This window comes from Rousettus aegyptiacus, unplaced genomic scaffold (assembly GCF_014176215.1).
Source record: "Rousettus aegyptiacus isolate mRouAeg1 unplaced genomic scaffold, mRouAeg1.p scaffold_m13_p_3, whole genome shotgun sequence".
NCBI lineage: Eukaryota > Metazoa > Chordata > Mammalia > Chiroptera > Pteropodidae > Rousettus > Rousettus aegyptiacus.
Genome location: NW_023416306.1, coordinates 145,694,896 through 145,701,496, shown reverse-complemented (window position 1 = coordinate 145,701,496; position 6,601 = coordinate 145,694,896). Strand labels below are relative to the sequence as shown.

Below are 6,601 nucleotides of genomic sequence, written 5' to 3'. Positions count from 1 at the left end.
CTCTCCCAAGGGTAGGCTTGGGACCTCCTCCTCCTGTTTGCACAGCTGGACGAGACTGGGCTCCTCCCGACTCCCCAACGGCAGGAGGCTGCTTTCCCACTCCGTCCAGATGTTAGACCCCTGCCCGAGAGGACCCAGCTGTTGGGCCCCCCTTTGCGGTACGTCTTCTGAGTCCTGGGGGTGCCGGCGCCCTCGCCCTATCCCGTGCACGACCACTCTGTTCAGGGTCGCCCATACCCAGTGCTCCCCCACCCTGCTTTCCATGGGCCTGTCCGCCTCTGGCCTTGAGTCACTTCCCCCGCCGTGCCCCACCCTGCCAAGCCCGCCTCCCCGCTGACTCCCGCGGCTCAGCTTCCCTGGCCCCGCGCCCTCACCCCTCTCCCCGTGGACACGCGACGCATCCTTCCCCACCCCCACCCTTGAATTGAGGGGGGTGCCCATGCTTTTGCACACCCTGGGGAAAGTCCCCGGGTCACGCGGTTGTGTGTGGGGAGCCTGTGACGCTCAGGCTTGTCTCTACGCTTCCGCCTACAGTCATATGTGGGGGCCGTGGCAGATGCGCCCAGAGCGCGGGCCGACCCCCTCCTGGCGACTTGAGCGGGCGGGCGCGCACGTAAGCACGCACGCACACTCCAGCCCCCGCGCCCCTAGTTCCCCGGCTACCAGGCGTGCGGTCACGTGCACCCATCGCCGGGCGGCAGGCGCGGGAAGCCGCGCGAGAGCGGATCGCGGGGTGCGTGAGTCGGCGCCGCCGCGTGACGTCCGCGGCGCGGGAGCCGCCCCTCCCGCACGGAGGAGTCGGCCGGCCGCCGCCGCGGCGGCGTCTGGGTAAGCGACGCTGCCCGGCCCTTGTGGGCTGCTCCTGGCTCAGTCCCTCCCGCCGCGAGCCGCCTGGGGCGGTGGCGGCGGCCTGCAGCTGCGCCGGTCGCGGGACAGATGCAAGTAGCTGGGGAGAGGGGTGTTTTTGGTCCGTTTGACATGTCAATCAGGAGGAAAATGGCAACTGCGAATGAGCGCTGGGCGGAGGGTGCCCATAGTTGCCCTTCGGTGTCCATACAAGGCGGTTGTTCGGGCTCGATGCAGGCTGGGACCGCCGCAAAGGCATTGAGCCCCTTGCTGGGGGCCGGGCTGCAACCCTGCGCGGGCAGCCCCCAATAGCGTGCGGCACCCCCCGATCCCCACGGCCTCTTCGACCCCTCTCACAAGTGGGCGGGTCTTCATGTGCAGCCTGCGAGACCGAGCGGCCCCTGTACCTCCCCACCCCTTTTGTGATTACCTTGTGTCTAGAGCAGGAAGTACTCTGCCCTCCCATAATTCATTTGTTTTTTCAGATTATATTAATCTCATTCTCAGCGTGTCGAGTTTTTCTTTTTGAAGTTTACCCCATCCATCACCACCTTTCCTAGCTGTCGTTTGGAAAAATCAAGTTCTGGAGTTGCTTAGGCATCGCCTAGCGCTGTACCTGGAACTTAGCAGCTAACATGTGTCATAAATCATCGCCCGGTTTCCCCCAAGGGATTAAATTTGGCATTTATTCTCATGAGAATTAAGTGTTTTGAGCAATGCTGTTCATTCTCACAGGATTTTGTCAAGTGTGTAAAGTACACTTTGTAATCACAGATTTTTAAACCTGAAAAAGGGGACTTAGAGAAAATCCAGTTTATCCCTCTATTACAGATGAGGACCCCCGGCATAAAGGGCATGTAGCTTGAACCTCCTGAACCTCTTAAGTAACTGGACTCCAGGGCTCCAGAATATTTGGTAGTCACACTGTGCTCTCTACCACACCAGGAGGGCAGAGCCAGTTTAACCCATTCACTGTAGACACCACCAGAGGTGATTATACTTGTCTTGATCCAGGTTCCAGTGTGTGATGGCTCTGGTATTTTAAGAAATGGGGTTGGCACTATTTTTAGGTAGAATAGACTGCCTGTGATGTATTTCGGAGCTCAAAGCCTGTTTCCCCCTCCCCCGCACCCCTTTCAGCCCTATTCTCTGCAGGAACAACCAACTTTTGCAGCATTGGTTGCTTCCTTAGTTAAGGCATTAAACTCCTTTTTAGCAATCTGGAGATGTTTAATTAAGAGAACTATCAGTTCATTATCAGACATCAGAACAATGATGGGATATGGAACAGATTAGTAACAATGGCTGGAAGATTATCATGAGGCAACGGAAGGTCACTGGGATGGTCCGCAAGAAAGGCCCATGGCGAGGGAGGGAGATGTGGACCTCACAGACTTGCTACACCTTTTTGCCCAGCCCTGCCCTGAATGTCTATTTGGAGTGTCTATTTGGAGCTAGTGGAGCTGCTCAAATTTGGTTGCTGTTTATTAAGTACCTGCAGTGGCTAGCTGCTTTCATAAATAAATTTCCAATACCAAAAAGGAGGTCGTATTGTCTCCATATTACAAAGAGGAAACAGGCTCAGAAAGACTTGGTTGGCTTCAACGATGCAGTCATTTGCAGTTTTCAAGCCTCCATCACTTATCCACCAAAGTCCAGTCTATGCTCTTTTTCACTATATCTCACTACCGCTTCATGCCAGAAAGGAGATGAGAGAATCGCCAGTGGCTGATTTATTGGCGCCTGTGGTTGCCCAGAGAGGCTGAGCAGGACTTTCAGCTGCCCTCTGTGCCTTAGAAAGAGGAGCTGTGTGCTTCCACCCTATCTCCTGAGGGGAATGCGAAGGAGCCAGGCTGTCTAGCTGGGGAGGAGGGGCCCAAGTGCCTTGGCTGTAAAATATCCTGGTGAGAGCCGTGCTGGGAAGTGTTGCATAATGCCTTCCTCGCCACTGAACCAAAGTGATTTATTTACTATGATCTGTAGGTGGTGCTTGACCATCTTGTTAAAGAAAAACGTGTTCATTTTAGTAATAACAGGGCCAGAAAAGAGTTTGGTGTTTTATATTATTGCAGGTTTTTTTCCTTGTCTTAAAAAAGCAGTGCAGGTGCTCTTATCTTGATAAATTATAAAGTACTTCTACACCACTTCCTGTGCCCTCTTTCTGCTTATTTATTCCAAATTGCACATGAACATCAGTCTTTTGAGAGAAGAATGCTAAGAAAAATACTGCTTCAGTTTATAGTTAAGAGCACAGGCGATGGAATCAGCCCTAGCTTTTGATCCCTACTTCATACCATTTGCTAGTTATGTGTCCTAAGCCTGTAAAAAGGAAATAAAAAGAACACATATAGTTATAGTGAGGATGAAAAGAAATAATGTACATAGAGCCCTTAGCACAAGGCCTTGCATATAATATTTACTCATTATAATAAAGCTATCAGTAATAACTAGAACAGTATTATTCCCTCTGGGATTGGATTGTTACTTGAGCTTGCTTGAGGAGAGTAGGGGAGGAGGAAACAAAGTTTGAAGCAAATATCAGTTTCAGGATTATTAATGTAATTTAACTCTCCCTTTGCTCACAGGAATTTTTTTCTTTTTTTAAAAACTTTATCTGGAGGAAAATTTCCTTCTGAAAAACGCTAGACACTCTAAGTAAAGTGTTTCATTAGCTGCTATGGATAATAAATTTGTGGAATGCTCCATGGCAAAAGTGTTGGTTCACCTATATTGAGAAGTTATAATCGTTCTTATTTGTACTGTATTCTAGGTCTGTACTAGCATTGTCGTTTTCCAACTTTCTCCTTTTTTTCTTTCAGAAATATAGTTTTTATTTTTTTAGTGGACTAAGAAGAATCTTCTTTCCTTCACAGAATTCTGATTTTCTTAAGGTCCACTAGCAGTTTGCACTCATGGTGTTAGCATTCTTGTTTGCCTGGTGCTGTGGCTTTATCAGGCATCCCACATGTTGGTTAGATGGGGGTTAGAGATGTAAGGCTGGCTGTGTCTGCCAACAGGCAAGAGGCCCCAAACTAACGTTTCCCTGTTCCGTTAAAGGTTTCTAGAGCATAACTGCTCTTCCTGTATTGTCTGCCATGTCTATTTCTTACCCTCTTCTCTAATATTTTCAATGATTTTCATAAGCAGATGCCTAGAATTACTTCAGATTTTACCTCAACCATTATTTTTAGATTTGGAATTTTCATATTATTTATAGGTGTAATGATGTATGAAAGTAAACATCTCTTTTTCCTAAATACTTTTTATTTTTCATTTACTTTATTATTTTTTTGTGTGGTGACATTGGTTAATGAAATTCAATAAATTTCAGCTGCACACTTTCTAACAGTAAGGCATACACACACACACACACACACACAGTGTGCACCTCCCATAGTTAGATTTCTTTTTGTCACTACATATTTGCCTAAGTACTTTATAAAAAGAACTTTGAAAATGGTGTGTTCCTCTGCCCTCAGTGCCCAACCTGCTAGATTGGGAGCATTTTTGTTTCTTAATCTAGCTAATTATTTAAAGTTACAATTAGAATTATAATTGTTGATTTTCGTTCATTTAATGTAATTGGCATAATTCCCGCATTTGGAACATTTCTTGTGAAGTTGCTTTTTTCCCTCTAATTTTAGAGCGTGAAATATTCTCTAGAGTTTCTTTGGTCCCCTCTTCTAACTCAGTGGCTCTTAACTGAGGCATCTTATTAGAATCAACTGAGGAGCTTTTGTAAAAAGTACCTGTGCTTCACCTCCAGCAATTCTGTTTGGGTTCTTCTGGAGTAGGACTCAGGCATCAGTACAACTCTACATGGAAACTTTTATAATAGCAATAAGAACCACTATTACAGGATAAAATTATTTCTGCAAATATTCTTTCTCTAGGTTATAAAATGTTACACTTCCACAGTCATGTAAAGGTACCATTAAAAAGTTAAAATCATTGTATAAAGTCTTTTATCATGTAGCAACTTGAATATTTCTGCTTTTACTTTTGCATTTATAATTATGATTAAGTATCTCAATAAAGCTGTATACATTTTCTCTGTCGACTTTCCTATTCTTAATGATAATTGATGAAGTCACAGTGGTAGGAATTACAGAGAAAATGTCTAAGACTGTTTTCCACAGAAACAGACATCTTACTCCTTCTGTTTCTTTTTTTTTTAATTAAAGATTCTAACAGGAAAAAAAAAAGATTCTTATAGCTTGAGAGAATGAAAGCTGCATATTCCAGGACACCGTTTTGGCTACCATGGGTCTGAGAGGCCAGTCTAATACAGCAGATTTCTTTTAATAAATAACAATAAATGATATTGAATATCAAACTAACTTTGAATTAAATATACTGGTCTAAAACTGTTCTAGATTACTTAGTTTGAGCTAATCAAGTGTTATTACAATCTAGTAAGTAAACAAGGTTTTTGTAGTTTCTCTTAAATATCAATCCTAACCCTATTACTATTCTATAAATACCACTTTATAACAGAGCATTTTAAGATGTATCACTCTTAAAATTGGGCTCTAGTATTAGTAAGTATAATAAAATGATAAAATATTTTTCTGCAACCTCTTTCACATCTTGAAAGGTCCACTAAAAATTCTCAAATGTAACTTCTAAGATCTTTCTATGTGCATAGGAAACTTTGGCTGTTCCACATATTAGTGAAAATAAAACTGAAGGTCAAAGAAATGAGCAAAGGCTATATAAAAAGCCTAGCTAATAATTTGCAAAGTAGGTTGTATTAGAAAATGTTCTCAGTAACTTTATGATGGATCACCTCTATTGACCTGAGGTACAATCTGGTTGTGTTGCTTTAAAACATCAAATGTCTGTTAGTATGCCAACAAGTTCTAATGAAAAGAAACTATTATCCATAAAAGTTGTGTGTGTGTGTTTTTTAACAGGTCAGAATTTTTTTCATTCTATAAACTTGGAAAATTTACCCCCTTATTTGATTCAATATATTTGTGAAATCTATCAATATATATGTTGAAAGTTGTAGATCAGGATTTTGAAGAAAGGGCACTGAGTTTAAAATCAGACAGGAATAGAAGTACTCCCATCACCATTTAATAGCTAGTTGTCTGACTTTGCGTGCCTTTCCTTCTGTCTGAGCCTGTGGTTCCTCAACTGTAAAATGGAACTAATTCCTGTTCCAGTTCCACATAGGATCAAAAAAAGATAGTGTGGGGCAGAGGTTCTCAAAGTACGGTTGAGGGACCCCATGTAGGTTGCTGAAACTTGTCAGTGGGTCTACAAGGATCTTCCTTTTACAGGGCCAACTTCTCTTAATATACTTGAACCAAAGTAGCAACAGATTGAATGCAGAAGCAGAGAAAAGATCCCAGCTGTATTTTTTAAAGCCAGACACTGAAGAGGATTGCCAAATATAAAGCAGTGCCACTCATCTTACTTTAAAAATACATATATGTATATTTTAGGAAAAAATGTATTATTCGTTACTATGTCACAGGTTTATTGTTATTTTAAATTTTTAAAAGTTTCTCACGTAATTTCTCATATGGTCCTTCATACTTTTTCTTAAGAAGGTAAATGGATCTTGAGACCAAAACTTTTTAGAATTGCTGATAAAGGGTAATGACTGAGTAGTTCCTATTAAGATTTGAAATTTATAAAAATAAAAGTTTATAGTGTTATTGAGATGACATTAAAAACTTGAAAAAAAGTTTAAACTACCAGATGTCATTTGTGAGTGATAAAAAGCTGGCAGAAACTGGACTGA

At 43.0% G+C, this 6,601-nt stretch overlaps 1 protein-coding gene across 4 annotated transcripts in view; it reads left to right on the top strand.

Annotated features, from left to right (window-relative positions):
* The first annotated feature begins 52 nt into the window (after positions 1-52).
* ZBTB25 (zinc finger and BTB domain containing 25) overlaps positions 53-6,601 on the top strand; it is a 22,918-nt gene continuing 16,369 nt past the window's right edge. For 2 of the 4 annotated variants that reach the window (XM_016141754.2, XM_036217763.1), the window contains exon 1: positions 738-828. The gene's annotated coding sequence lies outside the window, so the exon portion shown is untranslated. Of the gene's footprint in view, positions 159-568; positions 829-6,601 lie in introns of those variants that run through there. The other 2 variants (XM_016141753.2, XM_016141752.2) reach the window with 2 other exon arrangements.